General features: G+C 47.6%; 1 protein-coding gene across 2 annotated transcripts in view; it reads left to right on the top strand.

Annotated features, from left to right (window-relative positions):
* DPYD (dihydropyrimidine dehydrogenase) overlaps nucleotides 1-24942 on the top strand; it is a 3662673-nt gene that overhangs the window by 675185 nt on the left and 2962546 nt on the right. The window lies entirely within an intron of this gene.

Here is a 24942-nt window from a genome sequence, read left to right as displayed (position 1 = left end):
GAGATCAGCAGTTCGGTGTTCGTACACTTTTAAACATTGTCCCACACACAATTTGGGATGATCCGGAAAGTAAGGATAAAACACTGAATCCAAATGAGTTTTAGTACGTCTGCGTATCTGAAACAGTACACCTGTAGGAGAAAATTGGCGAGCAGAAACATCTAGAGCTTTAACATCAGAAACTCTCTTAATAGAAATTAGACACAGTAACATGGTAAGTTTAGCGGATAGCATTTTGAGAGAAAGAGCAGAATTGTCAGGCCAATTAGAAAACAATTTAAGAACCACAGTAACATCCCATAAAGAGGAATACTTAGCCAACGGTGGTTTCGCACAACGAACGCCCTTGAGAAGGCGACAAATCAGAGGGTGAGCGCCAACCGGTTTGCCATCGATTTGGGAATGGTAGAGGGAGATGGCTGAACGATAGAGATTAATAGTGCGGTAAGCCTTACCGGCACTGGCTTGAGAACCGAGGAAATTAATGATGAAATTCAAAGAGGCTGAAATGGGATCGAGGTCCCTTTCCAAACACCAGCTTGACCAAAGAGACCAGGCGGATTTGTAAGCTTTGGACGTGCCAGGAGCCCAGGCTTGGCTGATAAAGATTGAAGCCTCTTGTGAAATGAGGATGTCAGAAGCGGAAGGCCGGAAACTTTCCAGGCCGAGAGCTGCAGGGAGGAGTCCAGGATGAGACTGTGTTGGACGCCTTGGGGATTGAGCAGAAGATCCTCGAAAGAGGGAAGAAGGACAGGGAAATCCACTGCCATCTCGAGAAGAGTCGGAAACCACACTTGAGCTTGCCAGAAGGGGGCCACGAGAACCAGAGACGCAGACTGGCGGCGAACCTGAGAAAGGACCCTGTTGATCATCAGAAAAGGAGGGAAGGCGTAATGAAGGTGACGAGACCAGTCCTGTAGGAAAGCGTCTGTCGCCAAAGCCGAGGGGTCCGGGCGCCAGCTGTAGAACCGCGGTAATTGTGAATTGAGTCGGGACGCAAAAAGATCGATAGAGAAGGGGCCCCAAAGATTGGAAAGAGATAGGAAGACGGATGGACAGAGCTTCCAATCGCTGGAATCTCGAAGAAATCTCGAGTGCCAATCCGCTACACTGTTGAGATCTCCGGGGAGATATTCTGCGGTCAAGGAAAGATGATGTGCGAGACAGAACTCCCACAGACTCTTTGCTAAGTCCGCCAGGGGTTTGGACCTTGTTCCGCCTAGATGGTTGATGTAGCGGACCGCAGAAACATTGTCCATGCGAAGAAGGATAGAACAGTGGATCCTGTGTTTTGTAAGGCTTTTGATTGCAAAGGAACCTGCAAGCATCTCTAAACAGTTGATGTGCAACTGTGACTCCTCGGTGGACCATGAACCTCCAGTCGAGATTGGTCCACATCGGGCGCCCCAGCCCGACAGGCTTGCATCGGATTCTAAGACAAGATCTGGGGCAGTGGCGAAGATAGTGCGTCCGTTCCACGCATCTAAATGGTCGATCCACCACTGAAGTTCGGTACGAGACTCGGGATCGAGAGACACAAGATCCGAATAGGCAAGGCCTTGTCGAAGGTGTTGAATTTTGAGGCGCTGAAGAGCGCGATAATGGAGAGGACCGGGGAAGATGGCTTGAATGGAGGAGGAGAGGAGGCCGACGATCCTCGCTAAGGATCGGAGAGACAAAAGAGAGGAGTGAAGAACGGAAACAATCTCCGCTTTGATTTTTGAAACTTTGGAGAGGGGCAGGCGCAGGGACGCTGCAGCAGAGTCCACGAGAAAGCCCAAGAATTCCATGTTCTGAGAAGGAATCAGAGATGACTTGTCGAGATTGATGAGAAATCCCAGGTCCAGGAGAAGCGACCGAGTGACCCGCAGGTCGGAGAGAAGGGACTGGTAGTCGGAATTCATGAGGAGGATATCGTCCAAGTAGATAATTAGTCTGATGCCTAGAGATCGAAGATAGGCGACCACTGGTTTCAAGAGTTTTGTGAAGCACCAGGGCGCGGATGATAAACCAAAGGGAAGAGAGGTGAAACAATAGTTGACACCTGCCCACTGAAACTGAAGATATTTCCATTGAGAGTGGTGAATAGGAACCGTGAGGTAAGCATCCTGAAGATCCAAACGGACCATCCAATCGTTGGGGCGAAGGGTGTCCCTCAGGTGTAAAATGGTCTCCATTTTGAAATGGCGATAGACCACAAATTGGTTGAACCACTTCAGGTTGATGACCGTGCGGAGCTTCTTGTTCTTCTTTTGAACTAGAAAAATGGAGCTTAGAAAGCCTGAGGAGACGAAGGGAAAAACTTGGATTGCTCTTTTCTGGAGAAGAACTTCGATCTCGGCGGAGATCTGAGATGTCACAAGAAGTGAAAACACGGGAGGGGGAGGAAGGGAAGACTGAACGGGAGGAGAAAGGAATTCTATTAGGAATCCCTGTACCGTGTGTAAGACCCAAGGGTCTGCAGTGAGGGTGCACCATTTTTGAAGAAACAGTTTTAATCGGCCTCCGACAGGAGGGGAAGAAGAAAGGCTTACCTTGTTGGTTGGAGTTGTGGCGGAAGTTTCGTTGACCTCTCCCCCGGAAGCCACGTCCACGTTGGGGATAGAATTGGGGTTTGTAGTCCTGGTTGTTGGTGGACGCACCTCTGGAGCCTTGGTGATAGGGACGGCCGGAAGAGCGGCCCCTGCCTCTGCCGGCCCGTCCAAAAACCCGAGGGGCAAAAACCTTTTTCACAGTTTGCTGGGCTTTGTCCAAAGAAGCGAAAGTAGAAACAAATCTACTGAGGTCACGCACCAAATTTTCTCCGAAAAGGAGACCGTTTGCCTTGGGGCCAGGGTCCATAGGAGCTAGGTTGGAGAGCTTGGGATCCAATTTGATCAGGAGACCCTTGCGACGCTCATGTGTAATTGCGGAGTTTGCGTTACCCAAAAGGCAGAAGGCGCGTTGGGCCCACATGGAGACGTCCTCAGCAGAAAGGTCGGTACCGTCCAAGCGGGAACATTCAGCCAAATCGAAAATACGGGCTAGAGGGCCCACAACATCCAATAATTTGTCCTGGCAAGTGGACCAAGCCTTGTCCACCCCTCTGCGGGGGTCTTTGCCAAACTTGGAAAAGAAAGTGAGGAGAGGTTGGTCGATAGAAGGAACCAAAGTGATTTTGTCGGGAAGAGAAGGTTTAGGGCATTCAGATTTGAGTCTAGCTCTGACAGGGGCCTCCAAAGGGAGACGCAATCTAGCAGAAATATACTCTCCGACATGGTGAGAAGGGAGCCATTCAGTAGAGTTTGGGTGGCGAATGGTAGAGGGATCGAACATAGGAAGGCCCTCGGAGTCAAAGACTGGCTCAAAAGAAAAGGAATCTGAATGAGATTTGGAAGGAGGGGGGGAGGGGTCACCAGTGTCAAAGAGGTCAAATAATTGATCTGCGTCATCAAAATTTGCATCATCATCATCGTCTGTGTCCAAAATGGTGGAGATTACCAACTTTTTTCTAGGAGACTCTGCATGTTTGGCTTTTTGTTTGCGCTTGCCCTCGGAGCCAACAAACCCCTCCTTAGCAGGAGGCCTGGGAGGAACTGGGTCCTCAATCAAGTGCGAGGAAGACTCGCAAGACAATGACGCTTTTTTAGGGACATGAGAATGAGCAGAGTGTTCCACCTTTCTTTTTCTGCTTTCCCCCGCAGACTGGGCCAAAACTTTGGACATGATGCTTATCATGGAATTTTCCATGTTTTTCGACATTCTTTTCATTGAAACCTCCACAGCAGTCTCCACAGAATTATTGATAAACTTATTCAAGTCTTTCCTGAAGGACTGGGGGTCCTGTGCAGGTACTTCTTCGGAGGAACTATCGAGTTCCATCAGGAGGCTGAGACAGCAAGAACCAGGAGGTAGGCGAGGGTTAAATGAGAGCAGGGGCGTGTGAGGGGGCGGGCCGAGCAGAAGCGTCAGAGAAAAGGCTTCACACGCGGTGAGGCAGGGCAGCAGAGCTGTAGAAAAACGAAGCGCCGAGGAGCCGGGAAGCAGCAGAGCCCTGAGGAGGTGAGAGGAAGACGCGCGAAGCAGCGCGCGCAAGGAAAGAACCAAGAGCGGGCAAAACGAGGGGGGGGGGGAGCGGAGAACAACGCACCAGGGTCGGCCAAATGCACACGCGGAGAGCGTGAAAGCAGCAGCGCGAGGTCGCGCTATACAAATTAAACAAATATGAGCAAAATTGGCACAATAAAAGTGAAAGTCAAAATATATAAATAACTGTGAGCAAAGATAGACACTTATCTGACTGCGAGCAGCAAGAAAAGAGGAAGCTGCGCAGTCAGTTAGGGTGTTTATCTAATAGGTCTACTGTGATTGGTTACTGTATTCACGTTTTTTCTCGTTCCCATGGCCCAGTGTGTTCCTGGCCCTCTGGGAACTGTAGTTTTTTACTTATCTTGGCTGCTGTTAAAATAAATGCAAGATAAGAAAGCATAATAGGAGCCTCCGGTCTTGCCATAAAATAGGGAATATACACCCCATTTCCGACACCATCATTAGTCATACTTGTAGTGATGAAGTAAGGAGAGAACATGTTGTGCATTAATTGAGAAAGAGCGGATATCCAAAGTCCGTTATGCCCAAAACTACAGATACCTACACACAGCCATCGCACTGGGCATATTAAAGAATTAATAATTACGTGGATGAGCCCGTATACCAAGAGAAAAGTATAAATTGAATGCAACATATTTTGTGTGCAGAAAGGAAAAAGGCCTTGATTTGTAAGGTATCGAAGGTTGGGTAGCTTTAACAGGTCAGCCATCCAAAGTGGAAGGACCAGAATATGATGCAGAAACTAATCTGTGACAAATATTTTTTATTCATACCTGAATTTGTAAAACCGCGTCCGGGCATACCGGCCAAACACAGTCCCAACTAACAATAGGAAGAAGTACTATTCACTGTAATAATGCCATATAAGGGACAACAGTTTTCAATTTTCAGTTCCACACGGCCAATCAAAGATGGTATTTCAAACACAAGCTCAAAGCGTCTGTACAAGAATATAAAGAAATAAGCAATATAGAAAACTTAAGTTGTTTAGTGGAGCAGCAAATGCTCAACACTTCCTATACATCAGCGCATGCTAGTGCTTAATTGTTGGTAAGCCATAATTAATCAATAATATTAACCCCTTCGGTGCTCATGACGGAGCGGTTCCGTCATGAGCGTCGGTTGAGCTGTGCTCATGACGGAACCGTTCCGTCATGACCACACCCGTTTTTTCAGAACGTTCAGCACAGCGCGAAAATTCGCGCCGCGCTGAACGGGTTAAACAAGAATACACTCCAAAAAGAAGGATACAACACTCCGCATCATGCAAAAAAGCAAAAAAACACGGAGCATGAAATTAACCGTTAATGCCTAGAGCCAGATCAAAACTGGTTACCAAAAAAAAATTGATAAACTTTAATAAACAAGCACCAAATCCACGTTATAGCATTGAAATAACCATAATTAAATACAATGCTAGATGCAATCGCGTAGTTAAGTCGTACGATGCTAACAAGTTAAAGATAAATCACTCACCCCGGATGTCAGAATCCACACCCGAACGCTCCATGTCTGAAAGTACAAATTAATGTGCTCCGATTTCTTCACTTAAATCAATTTTCAGAGACAAAGAAAGAGGACAAGGAGGAATCTAGCTGAGAGAAAACCACATGAGGAAAAAGAGAAGCAGACCTATTGATCCCGGCTGGCACTGTGGCTTTCATAGGGATGGGGGAGCTGGATAAAGTGCTTCCCTAACCCCTAGAATTAGAGGCCTGCCAGGACCCCCTGCAAGGCAGGCATGTCAGCTTCCCCAGCCCCTGTAATATTTGCTTGTATGGAACCATTGGTGCTTGCTGGCACTGTGCTCCTATGGGGGTGGGGGAGCTGGACAAAGTACTCCCCCACCACTAAAGATACTGGCTTGCTGGGATCCCATCCCCGACAAACATGTCAGCCTCTAGCGCCTTTTACACTTGCCACCTGGGACCCGCTGGATCCTATTGGGGGTGGGGGAGCTTGACAAAGTGCTCCTCACCCTTAAAGTGCTGCCCTTTCAGGACTCCATCACTGGCACACCTGTTAGCCTCACCCAAAGACCCTGTAAAATGTGCCATCCAGGACCCATTGGTCACGGCTAGCACTATGCCCCTAATAGGGGTGGGGGAGCTGGATAAAGTGCTCTCCAAGGGAACAATCAGTCCTGGCAGGCATTGTGAGTCAAATGAGGGTGGGGAGCTGTGCACAAAGCTCTCCCACCCCCAATAACAGTGACCAACAGAACTCAATTCCTGACAGCCATGGACGCTCCAGTCCCTTTTTTACTTGCCAGCCCGTATCAACTGCCCCCCCCCCATATAGGGGTGGGGGAGCTATGCACAGCGCTCCCCCTGAATGACTGGCCTGTGGGACCCCATCCGGAGCAGGCACTGATTTCCTCCCTTCCCACTGTATTGTTCCTGGCATGTATTGTGAAGGTCATGGAGGTGAGGGAGCTGTGCTCAGGGCTCAATACCCCCTCAATTACTGGCCTGCCAGGGCTCCATCCTGGAAGGCATGGATGGTCCCTTTGACTTACTGTAAATTGCTTGCTGTCACCAATGGGTCCCATAAAGCATTGAGACCTACATGGGGGTGGGAGAGCTGGCCATACTGGTTCTTCGCCCACCTCAGTTACTGGCCTGCAAGGATCTCATCACTGGAAGACATTCATCCCCCTCCCCAGCCCCTCTGTCATTTGCCTGCTGGAACCAATTAGTTCTGCTAGACATTGTGAGCCTAACAGGGGTGGTGGATCTGTGCATAGTGCTCCCTACTTCCTGAATGACTGGCCTACCAGGACCCCATCCCTTGCAGGCATTGATTTCCGCACAAACCACACTGTAAATTGCTTACCAGGACCAGTCAATCCCTTCAAGCGTTGAGTTCTGCACGGGGTGGGGGAGCCAGGCATAGCCTGCCAAGGTCCCAACCCCAACAGGCATGCATCTGATGCAGATTGCCTGCTGAGACCAATCTGTCACGGAAAGCATTGAGACTTGCATGGCTATGGAGAAACTGGGCATAGTGCTTCTCCCCTCCCCTCAATTACTGGCCTGCCGGGACTCCATCCACTGCAGGCATTTAATTGAGGGAGATTAGGTGATGAGCCCAGAATCGTAGGATGTTCAGCCAACATTAGGACCCAGGCCTGGTTCCTCTGCCAGCCTGTCTGCAATTTGCCTGCTGGACCCAAATGCCTTGAAGGCATTCTGACCAAATGATGTGGTACGAGGGGCTGGTGGACAGCTTACCTGTTGTCCTCTTCTAGCTTCAGCACAGGTTTCACGTGGTTACAGCAGCAACATAAATTAGTTGGCAGCAGAAGCCCTACTTTTATTGGCTGTGGATAACTTTGACTCACCCCCTAGCTGTGTGGCCAAAAAACGTTGCCATCTTGAAGTGCCCAATGTGGGTATGGTTGCCCCATGGAACTTTTACCCTATTGGTTAGGGGATTCCCAGAAGTTATTCCCACCCATTAGCTACTGCCTTAAATGCTGCACCTTCAGGCACCCACTTCTTGACACTGCTGGACCTGAAGAAGAACAGAAGTGGACTGGACCTGCTGCCATTGAGCTGAGATAGGCCTCCCTCTTGTATCCAGGACAAAGTAGTGGACTCCAGGTTCATAAGGCTGACCTCCTGTTCAAGCTTCAGGGCTACAATAAGCTACCAGAAGCCTTTCCTTCAACTGCCCAGATGAACAATGGGAACTGTACCTGGAGTGGACCCTTCTGATGGCCCATGGCTGATAGCCTGTGAGCCTGTAGTGTCCCCCATGTGGTCGCTGGGGGCATTTGAAACACAGTACTGTGGTGGACTGGAACCTGAAAGGACCAATTCAGAAGGTAAATCTGTGGCTTTATTGATGTTTTGGTATTGCATAAATACTTTACACATTGTCCTAAGATAAGCCTGTCTGCTCTGTGCCACAGCTTCCAGGGGGGTTGAGCTCAGGTTAATTGGGCGACTTTGAGGGTTCACCCACACAATAGTTGTGATTGTTCTCTGAAGTGGGTGCTCAACCACCCCAAATAATGATATAATGATCCAATTTCTGAAAGGGATGGAGTGATGATGTGGCTCCCTGGAATTGGCATGGGATGCCTGCCTTCTAGAACTTTCCTCTCCCACTTCAAAACCCCTGCATATGAGAAAGACTGATGAGAAGGCACTGGACTTGGGAGCAACAATGATAAAAGATAGCCAGTTGGAAGGAGAAGCCACTTGATGCCACTGCAATAATAGGCTGCAGGACTATACCTATAGCGGGTCCTCAGAACTTGTATGGGTCTTTCCAAGGCTAGTGGCACTGGTTTCCTTGTGCCCCCTGAGGAATAGTTGGTACAATTAAACTAATGGGAGATCTTGGATGGTTTCCTTGGAAATTGTCTGGACTACTCCTGGACTCCGCCGGCACATAGGCACACTTCCAGAAGCCAGAATAATGTGTAACATGTGGAGTGCAAAAGGTAGATTACTTTGCTGGCTGGCGGAATAGGGGCTGTGGAAGATGCCCCCCAAGCAGGCAAGAGCACCGGAACTCCAGGCACAGGACAGGTCTGTGGTTGGAGCTATAAAAACCTACCTTCCCACAAAGAGTGCCATTTAGAGGCCAGAAGGCCTGAACAGAAATGCTCCTGAGGGCTAGGGGAGAGACCAAGATTATACCCATCGGCCCTACATGGTTAGAGCATCTTTAAAGCATATATTTCCCTGAGAAGGGGCTTTGTTTGTGTTCCCCACTTTGTGATTACTTTTGCCAATTGGAACCTTTTTCCCCGGGACTTGATGCAACTCAGCAATGCCACGGGAGACCCCACCTATGACACAAACACACCAAATTACGGGTGTGTTTTCCTCCCTGTGCCTATTTCTGGGGTGGTAGGGCACATCAGCACACTTCCTCCTGCTCCAAGCTAGTGATGGTAGGAGAGGCTAAAATGGCTATGGATAAGTATTTGCTCCTGCATGAGGGTGGAGCAGAATAGTGTGTGCTGGCTGGCGTGCTAGTCCTGGAAGGCACGTGGGGGGCCAGCTGGGGCCACGGGGCCTTTGGGCCCCCTCCTGCAATCACCAACATTGACCCACATCTGGTGCCTAGGTGGGCGCCGGCACCCGTTCTGAAGAAGATATATGATGTGAGGCAGCTATTTTAAAACCATTTCCGAGCTCCAGGATGAAGGAGTGAAGGGTGAAGGAGCTCTCCATAAGCCCCAAAAGGGGCTGAAAAAAATGCATATGTCTTACTGTGGTACCCCAGGTAGGGCAAGGGCACCATCAACATGGTTTTCGTGCTATGAGGGGGCTACAAGAACTGCATCAGACCCCACTCTCCAGTTGATGTTCCATAAAGCTCACCCTAAGTCTCACAGAGGGTAATGCCCATACCACTGGGGGACGTCTCTCAGGTTGTCCAAGCATTCCTAGAGCTTGTGCTTTCTCACATGGGCTTGGGAGTGCAGCGACCTCCATCGATGGGTCCTGGAGCTGCAGCAGCAGTTTGGGTTGGCGGAACTCATGGAGTTCTACTTCGCAGACGTCTGCGGAGTTACCTAACACTCCTGTGAAATTCCTTGGAGGTTTGCCAGTGGTGGACTGCTGCCCGGTCCTACTTATAAATGTACCCGCGCACCCGAAATAGGCTGTTGGGCCTCACACTGATGCATATTCCCTTCGTACATGCGGCATTACACCGACATGCAGCATTTGACCCTGTTCACATGGAGTCTTACAATCATGATAGAAACAATCACTTACCAAATCCTTAGGGCTTGCATATATTGTTCTTTAACTTTCTGGTCCATTAGTGCTTGTTGAAAGATTAAACATCAGCGCTGGCGTTATTTTCTTTCAGCTCTCTGTGTATTAAAAACCGCAGAGCTATCTGTGCATTGTGACTCATTTGCCTTTAGCCCGGTTGCTTGCTTCCCTAATGTGCATCTTTGATGGTGTTCTAACAGTGCCACTTCCTGTCCAAGGTACCAGCTGAACTAATCCATTCACCCCAAAGAAACGTAGCCCTCGAGTCCTGCCCCGGCACCAACAAAAGGGAGGCTGCAGAACATCAATAAGAAGGCATGTTACGTATAAACAGAAGGTAGAAACACACCTGTTTGATTTATTGGGTTGAACAGTTATGTTAGCCATAGACATAAATACTGCCTGGACTTAACCAGTCAACCACCTGGAAAATTAACACATGACACAGAGTTTGTGATGGGAATCTAGAGACAAGATTTCCATATGAAAAAGTTACATCCTTGCAATAAAATCAAAATAGCTTATGAACAAAAATGTGTTGTTTTCTCGTTTGCACCTTGTATCCAAGTTATGATTCTGAAGGTTTCGTTTTTCATGTTTATCAACACCTTGGACTGTTTTGCCATAGAAATTCCTTTAAAAAAAATCAACATAAAGAAAACACCTCAAAACAAAACTTCTGTTCACTTACCCCAGCTTTCCTTTTCTCAGCCTTCTGCTCCTTCTATGCTCCTTTTTGAAGTTCTCTAGCGGGGTGCGTCATGCATGCAACCACACTCTATGGCAGACTGGGAGCACCAGTGCATTGTCCCAAGAGCTGCAGGGTCTTGGTTAAAGTCCAGATTGATCCATGCAAGTCGCATGCCATCAAGCAAGCCCCAGCACCAGCAGCAGTATCTGAAGTTTGAAGCATCATGAGCATGGCCACACATTGTTCCAGTTCATCACAAACCTAGCGACTATTGCTGAGCCTCTATGTACCCTGAAGAAAGCAGATGCTCCATGGCAGTGGGGCCAGAAGGAGGAGGAGGCATTCCAATAGGTGAAAGAAGCCTTGCTGAGCAAAACTACAATGGACTATTTCAATTCCAAGAGACAAACTGAACTCCTGGTTGATGCCATCCCCATAAGCCTAGGATCTGTCCTCACACAAGAAGTAGAGTCAGGAAACTGAGCGCCCCTTGCATTCACCAGCAAAGCCCTCATGCCAACAGAGACCTCATACTCCCAAATAGAGAGAGAAGCATTGTCCATCGATTGGGAATGTAGCCACTTCCATCTGTACCTCCGTGGTAGGCTATTCAGTATGGTCCCTCTATTTTGACGCAAAGCTCCACATCCTCCTCAACAAATCAAGCAGTTGAACTTTCAACTGCATCACTACCACATGGAAATAACTTACTAACTTGGGGTCAGGAATCCAGCTGACTTCCTCTTCCAACATCCGCCAGTTCATGTCAAAGCACAGTGACACAAGGTGCATGCCTGTGAGAACTCACTCTCCAGGAGGGTAGCGATGTCATGAAGTCGAACTCAGTCCTAGTGAGGGTTATAGATGCCCTTCATCAAGGGTCATGGTAGAATTTTTTAAGAGAGGGATGCGACTTGCTTGGCCTGATCAAAATGTGGAGGTTGCATTATGAGCTGAGCACCACCCCAGAAAGATTAGTGCTGCGAGGGGCCTGCATCGTCATACCTAAAAACCTGCAAGACAAGATACTATCCTTACCTCATGGAGGACACCAAGGGACAGTTCAAATGAAGTCCCGAATGAGAGAAAAGATCTGGTTTCCCGGGCTACAGACAGCTAGTGCCAGGTCACAAGTCTCCAAGAACCACCAGCACCCATCATCACTGAGAAATGTAGCACCACCCCATGGTTCCAGGTGAGTGTAGACTTTGGTAGCTTCCCCGAGGGATGTATTACCGTTATAATGGTCAACTGCTACTCCAAGTTTCCCATTCTTGAGGTAGTATAATCCACAACCTTCGCAAACATAGCCCCGATGCTGGAAGGACGTTTGCACTGTTTGGCCTGCCACATGAACTAAAGACAGACAATGGCCCACCTTTACAGGGAATTGGTTTTCAAAGAACCTCTGGACAACCTGGGGATTAAACACAGCAGCATTACCCCTCAATGGCCACAAGCCAACGGAGAAGTGGATTGTCCATGCGCACCCTGAACAAAACCCTCAGAATTGCTGTTGTTGAATGCGCCAATCCAGACCTTAGCATGCACAGGTCTCTAAGAGAGTATCGAGGGACACCTCACTACACTGCGCAACCGTCCCCATGGTCCCTAATGCTCAACGGACACCGACATGATACCATTCCAGTCTCTCCGTTTTTGGTAGAGGAAGCTGAAGCGGAAGCACAGAGGGCGCTACTGAGGCATTGACAGTAAGCAGCAAGCAGCTGAGAGGTGGAGAGCCGAGCGGCAAGTAGGAGCACCTCCGCCGGGGTCCCAGAGCCGAAATCTGAAAGCCGAGCCGGACTTCGGTCTTCAGCCTTCAGACTTGCCGCAGCCGCCCCCCACCGCCCCCCCTCCTCGGCCCTACAGCCCACAGCCCGCGGCGGTGAGGAGAGAACGAGGAGAAAGCGTGGGATAGCGGGACACAGGGCCGAAGTATGCGGTAAGCGGAAGGCGGGGCCTGCACCCTCACACCTACCGTAGCGTGCTCCACACCGCCACCGCCATAATCCATCCATCGCCATCCATCGCTGCCCTCACACTTCCTCATCCCCCCCCCTGGCGTCAGCGAGAGACAGCTAGCGGGCGCCGCGGGTGTAAATAGCAGCCAGATAAAAGCAACTGGACGCTATTGAAGTAGTGGGCAAGCGGTGAGCAGCTGCCTTCCATCTCCAAGAGGTCAAGGCAAGAAAAGGAAAAAGTCGGCGGGAGGCGCGAGGCTTCCTCCTGCAAGCCGGCGGTCCCCACAGAAAAGCGGGTGGCAAGAAGCAAGAGGCACCACCAGAAAAGCGCAGCTACCCCCCTCCCCCACCACCTGCCTGCACCCCCCCGCCCTCCCCGGTAGAGCGGACTCTGCCCAGGTTTTTGCCTGGGTCCTGGGACCTGGGACCCGGGTGTAGAGGGGCAGCCAGGAGAATCAGGGGGGAGTGCAGCTGAGGGTCAGGACTGCCCCCAGAGGCCCCCAGAAGCCAGGCACCGGACGCACTCAACGGACTCTCAACTCCTCACAACCCCCACAGGGCCAGGAGGTCAGGGGTCCAGCCCCCCCCCGCATTGACGGGGGCCAGGAGCACCGCGGGCGTGCAGCACCGAGCATCCAGCAGCACGAATCAGCCCAGAGCCAGAGTCAGGGTCCTTAACCTGCAACCAGCATTGCCCACCAGTACAAGCATCGGACCTCTAGCAGTACCAGGGGGGCCAGAGCTCCTCATCCAGCAGGAGATTCCAGGATATTCCAGGAGACTCCCACAGCCTCCATCCTTCACGCGGGCTTCATCAATCGAGTCGCAGTAACCCAGGAGCCGACAAGCCATCTAAGTCAACTCCAAAATGAGGACTAGAAACTCCACTCTAACCCAACCCCAGGAGAAGCCCCAGGAGAAGCCCCGGAGACATAGCTCTGCCAAGAGACGGAAGACGAAGCTATTCTACCCTCCAGTATTAGAACTAGGGGGGCCTTATCAAGGTCCAGGGCCCTGGGATGAGGAACACGCAGGAGCAGCGGGAGCAACTGGAGCTACCCCAACTTTTCCGGGACAGTACATCGCTCTCACCGTGGAACCGCTGGCTCCCCCTCTCCCAGCCCACCCCCCGACTGACATCATGGGGAAGCCCCCTAGCTCCCCGAACCCAAATGCGCACAAGCCCAGGCCCTGCATTAAAGAACGTTCAAACCGTTCCGCTGGGAACAGAGACATAAGAAGTTTCCTGAACCCCAAAACACCCTCCACCCCCGCCTGCCCCAGGACTTCGGACAGCTTGTTCACTAACAAAGCAACGGAGGAAGAATAGTTGAATTTAATACTCGTAAGCCCTCGGGCACACAGGATACCCCTCTCTCCAACAATACTCACCCTCCAGAGCGGCATGCCCTCTAAATCTTTGATACTGGACATGGTGGCACTTGGGCCCACCCAACCAAACATCATAGCCCAGACCTTTCCCCCTCCATCGGACCGCCAGTGGAGCAGCCCTCCTGCAGCCAAAGCAGGCACATATGTCCTTTCAGACAGCACCCATGTCGACAAGAGAGGAGGCATAACTCCCCCCTTCATACCGACGCACACAGACTTGTCCTATGACTCTCCCGCCATTAAGGAAGGTGCAACCCGTCAACTATTCGACATGACCCCAAATCATCCACTGAACCTATCAAGAGCGGGCCTTTTTGAAAATGATAAAACGGCCCCATCCCCGCCGTCCGATAGCGGCCCTGTAAAGACTAACTATCTATCATTAATTAGTGAAGCTCTTGTCTCAATGACAGGAGCAGCGATAATGCACGCAGACAAGCTTGATGTGCAGATTAACATTATACAAAGAGTGGCAAATCTGATCTCAGGGATAGACTCAAAATTGGACAACTTGAACGCCCTGATACGCAGAGCGCAGGACAGTACACAATTTAAACCAGAGTCATGCAGCTGCAGTCCGATCCTGCACAGCCTAGAAAAACTCCCAACTATTATGACTACACTAATAGAGGACCTCAAGGGCGAGGCAAATAAAAAAAACTATTTGAAGTGCAAGCCTTTAATTACACAGGGTCTCGCCCAGGCATACCCCTCGGATAACATCCCAGTAATTCACCGACCAACTAACTCGGAAAAGCCAGCCCCCCTGGCCTCGTCTTCTGCTGGTGGCACAAGAACAACCACGACTAAGGTTGAAAGTCAAGTTCTCCAACAAACCCTTAAGCCATCCGGCCACGAGTCACAAAACTTGTCAAGGAAAAACAAGAAAAAACTAAGAAAACTCAACAAGGAGAAGAAAAATAACGCATATGCCACCAGTGTTATTCACAATTGGTTACGACCTAATAAGCAACCTCCTGTCCACACCATCATAGACGAAACATCTAATCTGGCAGCCCCTATGCACATAGCAGAAGTTACAGAACCTTCAACTGGAATCCCGGCCCAGGATCCAAGCCTGCAAGCCCCGCCTGTGGCTTCTCAAGCCGATACAGCGCCAATAACACAAAAACATGCGCATGCACCGCAGGCAATCAGCCACGATGAAGCCACGCAACACACGCAGGAGCTCCGTCAAACAAGCTTTGAGAACTCAGCGCAAACCAAGTCAACAATGAGCGAAGCCCCAGTCTCTAATAACTCAAAAACCACCAATGTCATCATCGGAGATTCTCAGAGCGTTCCCAACGGGCCAACATCCTTTAAGCTGGAGCAAGCCGCCAAGAGGCAATGGAATGAGAACTGTTCACCTAGAGCAATGCCCACGGTGGCACCTCAACCGACTACAGGACCGAACCAGCAGACAAACTCTAACCAGCCTGGTTTGATAGTGACCCCCCCAATTGAAACCCATGGTAAAATTTGGCCCAACGAGGCCAGTGCAAGTCAAGCTCACGCAAAGGACCGGAAAATACTGTTATACCCAGAATACACCTCGCAAGGAAAATGGGACATCCTCAACCGAAGTAACCTCCTAACACTCTGCGCAAACCTCCCAGGATTGAAAGGAATAAAAACCAAAGATATCGAAACAGTCTCTTTCCTGCCCCCGGATGCAGAAGAAATAAATGAAACAACGGAATTAACTTTCACCAGAGCAGACCTGGCGGAGGCACTGAGGAGCCAACAATCCCTACTAGAAAGCTGGGCTATAAAGTTGAAGGCAAAACCGACCCAAAAATATCCCTCAATTTAAAAAAAATCGATCGTACACTCTAAGCCGGACAATCAGGCACAGGGCATGATTGACTCTACACTCACAAATGCTCCTCCCATCCATCGGCTAAAAACCGACTCCGTCCTACAGGGGTGCAAAGGTAGCATAAATAACAGCTCAACACATGGAACCCCTATTAAGGTCACAACCAACCTCAGTCAAGGAAAACGCTTGTGCATAACTAGGGGCCAATCAAGTAATGACTGGTCCTGGCTGTCATCTGCACTAAACCCCAGTTCCTAATAAAGTTTTCTTCACAAACTCAGTCCGAACACCTCAACACACTGTCAGCGAGCGAGAAAACACTTTAAAGAAAAAGGAGAAATTCAGCGAGAGTCTAAAAATACTAACGTGGAACGTCTCAGGCCTCAAAAAGCTGCTACTAAGCCCAGCTGCGGTGAAATTCCTGGAGGAAGCAGATATCATATGCACACAGGAAACCTGGCTGACCCAACCACTCTCGCTAGGAGGATATGCAGAATACAGTAAAGCGGCTAAAAAGACCAACATATTCGGAAGACCTTCAGGGGGGAATTGCGTTTATATAAAACACGCCTTGAACATAGAATTCCTGGAACTGCACAATCAACCAGACAACCTACAGGCGGGCATTCTGAAATTCCCCCACTCCATCAATGGAATCCCACCAATACTACTAATCAACATCTACCATAATTCGCAGGAGAACACATCTAACTCGCTCACACTTGTACACCAATTAGAATCTTTGCTGCTAGGCCACCCATCATTAGACTGCATTATCCTCGGTGACTTTAACATCCATAATATAGGGGTCTCTACTGGGCAAAATCAACACCGCGGGGGGACCGAAGCACTGAATGAACTCTTAAAATCTTATAAACTGGCGACGGCCCACACACTGTTCTTAAAGAATACCCCGGGAGCCTCGATCAGTCATACGTACAACAACCAAACGACGATCGATTACATTATCTTAAGCGATAAACTGCAAGACAAAATGACAAACTTCTCGGTTCACCAACACAACTACAGTGATCTTGCAGCCCTAACAATTACCATGAACTTATCAGTGCAATCACGATACAAGCCCACATGCGTGGGGGCAGCGGACGGCCAAGAATTAATAAAGCTGCCCAGAAGAATAAAATGGGGACAGGTAGCCACAGCAACCTTTAACAACTGGGCAAACACGTGGGCAGGCTGGCCCCCGAGCAAACACAATCAGGAGTCTATAGCTATATGGGATGGAATCACTTCAACCCTAGCAGCAGAACTCAGTGGAGATGGGGACAAACCAAGGGCAATACACTGGCACCCTCCGATGGCCTTTGGATTCAACGCAGAAATTAAAACCAGCGCAAAGGATTTAAACAAAAAACGAAAAGCCTACAGCAAAAACCGCACAATCAAAAACAAAATCCAACTGCAAGAGGTCGCAAAAAGCCACTCCAGAAAAGTGTGGGCTGCTAAGCGTAATCACTGCGAGGCTTAGTGGCTGAAAATGTTCGATCTGTTGAGCCCTGGGAAATCACAAGAGTTCTGGAGTTACATTAGCCATCTTGGTCGAGGGACAAACCATAGAGAAAACTCCCTTGAGGCATCTGTCTGGGTCCGTCATGTTACAGCGCTTTACAAGGAAGAAGGTCTAATCACCCCGCCATACAACATGACCCCACAAAAAGCGAACATGGCTTCAACAACTAATACAACACCCTCTACCGGAAAAGCTCTAGTGTCCAAAATACTAAAAAAAATCAGAGCAAACGGCGCACCGGGCCCCAACGGGCTACCAGGCCATTTGTTTAAATCAAACATCGAATTTTGTTCTGAAAACTTGACCCACCTATTCTCAGACTGCTGGCTAACGGGGGCAGTGCCTGATTCATGGCGAGGCTCGCTCCTGCACCCAATTCATAAGAAGGGGACTAAATCAGACCCAACAAACTACCGCATGATCGCCCTGTTAGACATCGAGGGTAAAGCCTATGCAAGCGCCATCCTGAAAGACCTCACAGACTGGGCAAGCGAAGAAAACCTACTGCCTTTCTGTCAAACCGGCTTCAGACCAGGGTCCTCGACTGTAGACAACATCACAGCACTCTCTTATCTAGTCAATCAAGCACGGCGGCGCAAAAGTCTCCCTTTGTTCGCCTGCTTCATCGACTATTCTGCTGTGTTCGATGGAGTAGACCGCACCATTTTATGGAGAAAACTGGTCCTTTGGAACATCGATCCCTCCCTGTTAAGAGCGATACAATCTCTGTACCAAAACACCTGGGTAAGAATCAAACTTTCAAACGATTCTGCAACTGACAAGATAGACACGAATCGCGGTTTAAAACAAGGGTGCGTGCTGGCGCCCCTATTGTTCAATCTATACACAGCAGACATGGAGAAAGCTCTGCTGGGGGCTGCCCTAGCAACGCCAAAGATTGGGGCAACCAAAATACATTTTATGCAGTACGCGGATGACCTTGTAATTCTGGATCATACCAAAACAGGACTCCAAAAGGCACTCACCGCCCTGGCAATATATAACAACAAAAACAGGCTGGTAGCAAATCAGACCAAATCAAAAATAGTCATTTTTGGGCAATACCCCAAAAAAAATAAAGCAAAATGGAGCCTTGGCCATTTAACTTTGGACAGCACCCAGAAATACATATACTTAGGGGTCTCCTTCCACGAATCGGGGTTGTGCGGGACCCATTTAAAGAAAATACAGGGTAAAGGAAAGGCCATCACCTTTGCCCTATGTAAACTTCAAGCCCTCCTACATAGTCCATCAGCAACGGCCATTCAAAGAGTCCTCAAGGCCAAGTTAATGCCGGCCCTTAATTACGCACAACAGGCGTACCCAGGCAAACTGAATAAGGAGCTGGAAAAAATTCATTGTGGGGCATATAAAAGACTGTACCACCTACCGAAATGCACAAGAAACACTCTAATTCGCCTGGAATTCTCTCTTAACCCCTTTAAAGCGTTGTAAATCCCTCCCCAGTGCTGCGCTGTCCATTGGAACTAGTGCTGAATGGACGTCCAACGGTCGTGCGCAGCACTGGGGAGGTAGTGGCCGTGACGACCGTTGGCCGACGGCAGCAATTAAGGGGTTAATCAACAAACTCTGGAAGAGATGGCAGCCCTAAGTAAATATTATTACCTCACAACAGCGGCACGCGATAACACACTGAAGGCTGTCCTGAAACATATTTTTATTGAACCAGGGAAACCCTGGTCAGCTACCATCGAAGCAGCCATGTCGTAATTGAACTTGGCGATGAGTCGTGGAACCCAGATCTTGTCAACTACACGACCATCAAACACGCGACAAAAAAGCAAGTGCGCGCATGCTCTCGAGACATGGACTTGGAGTCCCTTACGAAAAGAGCCTTCCACGAAACCCTATGCTTGCCACACAGCGCGTACAATCCCCGAAACCATCTCACGCAGGCTGTGGGCCTCCCAGCTCTCCACAAGATTCTGGCCTACAGACTGCACCCCCTGCCGCTCAAAGAACTATATCATCAGGAAAATGCAGGCACAGAAGCTCGGGGTTGCAGACTATGCAATTATAAACGAGAGTCACTGGCCCACTTACTACTTTGTTGCCCTGCCCTACGTGCGCCACGCACCGTCTACCTTAGGCCCATCCTTAGGGACGCTGGGACACGCACAGCTAAGGAAGCGATCCATCATCTATACACCTTGAGCGTAGTAAAACAGATGGCTTCATTTGGAAAATTTATACAACAGACTCGGCTCGAGCTGATAGCTGCTAAGGCCACGCAGGAATTGTGACTTCGTCGCGGGACACCTGGAGGTCCTCACAGGTCCCCGACCACGTGTGTCCTTATGAACTCTGGGAACTTCTCACAGACGCTTGTCTATAGAAATTTTTAACTTTTGTAATTTTATACCTTGGTCTTAATGTAATGGTTTTAAGTAACCACACAATAAAGTTATTCATTCATTCCAGTCTCTCCAGGATGCATTCCACCTCCATATGATCCAGCATGTACCTACACCAGGTGCATTCCAACCAACACATGCACTAGCGACAGGGAACATGCAAGAGTGCAAGTAATGTCTCCTGGAGATAAAGTACTTATAAAGAACAGGAGACTGGGGTGGAAGTTTCGAACCCCATTTGAGCTCAGACCCTGGATAGTCATCTGCTCAGATGGTACCATGATCACTGCCCAAAAGGTAAAGAAACAGTCACCAGAAATGTGTCATGCTTCTGGAGAGTCGACTTTCCAACACAGCCTGTTTCAAAAGCAGAGGAACAAGAGAACGAGTGGGAGAGCTCACATTAGCTGCCTGGCTCAGAGGGGCCCTGGCAAACAGTCATACTCCTGTGTCAAGTGACTCGACAGACAATGTCGTCAACATCTGCCAAGGCAGCCAGGAGTCTGAGGACAATAATAATTGCTCTGCTCACCAGCATTAAAACATCTGGCCCAATCCACTCCCAAGTCAGAGACTCAGAGACTTTGCATGGCTATGCACGACAGCAAAGTCCAACGCCAAGTCAGGGAGGGATGTAACAGCCACCAGGCACCACCCCTGCTGTGACAACTTGCCCCGGAACTGCACCAAATGCATCCTTTGACCAGGCATGGCCAGAGGCTATATAATAAACGGACAGTGAACTCACGTGGTCTTCTGGCTCACACTATAGCTCTGTGTGTGCATCATTGATCCAGTGCCGCAGGCTTAGGCCTAGTGCCGGAAGCAGGAGGCCCCATTACATGGCCCACACTCAACTCATTTGAACGCTCACTGCTTAGTCACCGATCCATTCTCACTGGGTTAGTGAGGGTAAGTTTTTCTTTCATACGTTTTTTTCACACCGAAAAAATATTAGGCGAGCCTAAATTCATAGCCTGCTGCAGTGTAGTTTTCAGCTCATTCCTGTACTTCACCTCGTGAATATTTCAATGACGGGAGTCTTTTGGTTGCAGAGAAGGGCAGCACTGTGGGGAACTCCGAGTGCTGATGGATTCTTCTCTTACAGCTTTCAGAGGTTATTTTTTTCATTTCGTAACAATGCACAATCATACTTTAAGATGACTGGGAGTGTTTATTTACGGTGTTTGGAATAGCACCGACCTAACGCCAAGTAGCAGTGGAAAAAGTGGGACAATTTTTATTTTTGTAAGACCGGTTTGTACTAAGGTATTATACCTTTGTGTCTGTTGAAACCACATTTTATATGGGAAGGTGGAGTACCATACCTTGGAACAGACAGCATACAGTGCACTTGCTTTTTGCATATTTTCTTGATGCATGCTTACAATTTGAGTAACAGAAAGATGAAGAGATTTCCTACAAAAATCTCGCATTTGTTTTTGATGAGATGCAAGGGGTCAGGGAGAGTTGTATGGAAAAGTACAAACGTCAATTATCTTGTCTTCTGAAAATGTGTTCAAGGCATTAGTAGTAGAATTGCTGTGTATTTGCCCTGCATTTCGGCGTGAATACGACCTTAAATACCGCTGTGATAAGACGTGCAGTATCATTTGCACCTGCACACCTTTCCATGATAGACGTCCCGGTCTACTGTTCCAAAGCCAGTGACCGGGACACTAAATTAGTGGTGTGTTCATTTGTGAAGCCTGCCGGATTCCAAAACTCCATATAACTAAGGTCAGCTACCTGAAGTGCATAGGTCCCCCTAGTTAAAACAAAAGAGACATCATCAGTGGCCTTTTGCATCAACAGGCAACTGACCTGAGCAACAACTGCTATTCGCAGCCATCCACCCCAACCCTTGAGCCCATCTCTCCCTGGGAGAAAATTCTTTAGAACCTGTCCCATCACACTAAAGTGTTCTCCAGCCGAGCCAACCCTCAATCTGCCTTCCAGGGTCTTTCAGTGCCTCACATTGTCCTGGATGCTACTGTCCCACCAGGGACCTCCTAGTGTTTGTGGGGGGTGCAGCCTGCACATCCACCATTTCTTGCTCCAAAAAGATCCACCCAGCAGTTCTTAAGCCAGTGGGGGCCAGTTCTATTCTTTCTTGGGGACAGGTGCATGTTTTTCCTCAACAGACTTTTATCCAGTGAAAGAAAGAGTAAAACACAAAAGGAGGAATGAAGGAGGAATAGAAAGACGGAAAAACAATGACAAAGGTAGAAAGCAGATATGAAAAAGAGTCTGCAGAAGTGAGATGAGAAGGCAAGGGTTATCTGGTAGCGTAGTAGAACGGTATAGTGTGAAATTAAAAGTACACACACTTAGTATTCAACACATCGGTGATCAACGGCACCAGCTGTCGGCTTCTGAACAAAACCATCCATGAATATCCTGAAGCACGATATTAGGAATGGACAGGAAGGAAAAACTTTTCAATGATGCCTATGTTCGAAAAACTATACTTACTGCCCGTAGACTCAAAGTTGTTGATCTTCCACTCCAATGCAAGGATCATTTAAATTAGGTATATACCTGGATTAGACCATGTCGAGTTAGCTGGCTTAAAGCTCAAGGACTTTAAAGACACTAAAGCAGGTTAATGCACAAGATATGGAATCAGACACATCTGGGACTTTAAATTGTAACAGAAAGATCACCATTTATTACTAATAATATTAGATGTCTAATAATAGGTATTTTACGTGTAACAGTGTTTTAAAATCTGTAATTCACGGAGGTTATTTCTTGCCTCTCAAGAGTAATATTGGCATTTTCCATAATGGCAGATTTTTAACTAATGGGACACTTGATTTCATGTCTTTTATCAGTGCAATGTAAAAGAAATGTCCAATATATAATTGGCGTTGGCTTCCTTAAATGGCATCATGGGTTCTCGTGATGTTCAGAAATAATGTTACCAGCACGCCTCTGTGCCTTTATAGGGCCATAACACATCGTTCGTAATTAGTTATGGTATATAACATGGACGCAATATATAGGACAAAAGCATCCATCGTTATCAATGTGATCAAAAATCATGGTGTCTCAACTCACACCTCGTCTAACTAAAACTTCTGCCAAGTAAAAGAATCTAGGCATACATGGTTGAGCTGAAGTGGACAAGTTGCACTGCACAGAAACTATTGATGGTTATGAAATGTGTGCTTATTAGTAATTATGAGAAAAAAGGTTCACAAAACTCAGATTAGTGTTATCTTTGAAGAAGCTTAGTATTTTCCAGTCCTATTAATAAAATGTACGTGGATTTCTTTACATTTTGAAAATCTCTTTAAAGGAGAGGCATGTATAAACTGTTTCTAATTTTAAAATATAATTTTTCTTTTTATTAAATTGTCTGGCAAGATGTATGCTCTCTATTAAATACAATTATTTTTTCTGATTGCATATCTTTATGCAAATACTCTCTTCTAAGGCTTAATATACCTTCTTAATACATGCAGGTTATTGTTAGGGAAGTCTATGATTATGTGATATTTTTAATTTAACTAGATGATTACTCTTTTCTAAACAGATCCTTTGGAAATGCAAAATATTATAATCGAATATATATTTTGAATTAATATTGCAGAAAAAGTGGCATATTTTGTGGCATAAATACAATGTTACTGGATTTATGTTTAATCAGTTTTTACATTTTTGTCAAAATGCATACCCATTCACACTATATAAAAAAAAACAGGGGCTTCCCAATAGTTCTATGAACCTTGGTGATTACAGCTATAGAAATAAAGTTGTTCCTTCGGACTCACATGCAGCCAATATAAATAAAATATCTATCAATTAATGAATTATTCAAGATCAAGAATATCAGAGAGAAAAGCAAGATAAACATCAATGATAAATACCAACAAGAATAGTAAAGGAGAAGTCAGCATACTTAACTAAATTAGTAATCATTGTCAAGCAGTGCAACAAAAATAGTGATTGACAGTGCAATGTGTGGTGGCTATACATTTGTGAAAAAAGAATAGCATAGCAACATAAATGACACAATAGCAAGTTGTGGCTATCAACAAAAAGTTTACAAGGGATTATTGTGAAACTTAATCTTTGTGCTCTCTGATTTAATAGGTCACATAGCATTCTGAAATATAAACTATATCCACATTTTCACCCCATGAACCAAATTAGGCAGGGTTGTCATCAGAGCTCTAGCCAATTGGCAACTGGCAGTAGCACCCTTTGACACTGTGGTCACAAATCATTAATCAATTTTTGTAACAGGGCCCAAAAGACAATAACAGTTCATGCTACCACTGGGAAAGCCCAAAACCAAAAAAGGGTTTGGGCTCTTAATCAGCACGGCTGGGCCCTGGTACGACAAAAACAACAAAACACCCATGCTGATGCACAATTTATCACCTTACATCCAGTGCATTGAACAAAACAATGTCACCATCAACACAATTTTCAGTTTGATTTAATCAAAATGTATTTAAAAAATCACATATATAAATCAACAGGACATTACATACAATTTAAGAGTTTCCAAAAACACCAAGCTCCCCTTATCCACAACCTCTTTTTGCTAAAATAACCTTTCATCCATACACACTTCTCTTTTACACACCCTCTTGACACCCCTCTCTGTCAGTCTGTTCTATCATGCATTCATAACATTCCGCTCACATACCAGCAAACCCATACCCATACATCCTTTCAATATTTCATATATATACAAAACTACAGAACAATCAAATGTACAAAATGGCCAAACAGAGGACAATTCTCAAAAATACAAAACTTTCAATGTTTGACACTAATTTGTATACTTGTTTGGCCATACAAAAAGGTCTATGTGTTTCAAACCCCTCCACATATGGGGTTCTCTTCAGGACCAAAAAAGCAGGATAACACAAAAACACTATTTCCTAGTTATTGACCATATTCCCAAAAAAGACATCCCTACCTCTGAAATGACGCCTCTCCACCAATTTTCTTACCTTGTTCAATACTGCGGAATCAGCAGACCCCTGCTGTACTTTCACACCTTACCTTGGTGTTTTTGGAAACTCTTAAATTGTATGTACAATCAATCAATCAAAGCATTTATATAGCGCACTACTCACCCGGAGGGTCTCAAGGCGCTGGGGGGGGGGGTCCGCTACTGCTCGAACAGCCAGGTCTTGAGCTGCTTCCTGAAGGCGAGGTGGTCCTGGGTCAGGCGGAGGTGGGTCGGAAGGGAGTTCCAAGTCTTGGCGGCCAGGTAGGAGAAGGACCTTCCTCCTGTGGTGGCTCTTCGGATGCGGGGGACGGTGGCGAGGGCGTGGCCGGTCGATCGAAGCTGGCGTTTGGGAGCGTAGA

Source organism: Lissotriton helveticus, chromosome 1_1 (genome assembly GCF_964261635.1).
Source record: "Lissotriton helveticus chromosome 1_1, aLisHel1.1, whole genome shotgun sequence".
Taxonomy (NCBI): Eukaryota; Metazoa; Chordata; class Amphibia; order Caudata; family Salamandridae; genus Lissotriton; species Lissotriton helveticus.
The sequence above is the reverse complement of the archived record's forward strand: the minus strand, read 5'-3'. Positions and strand labels throughout refer to the sequence as shown.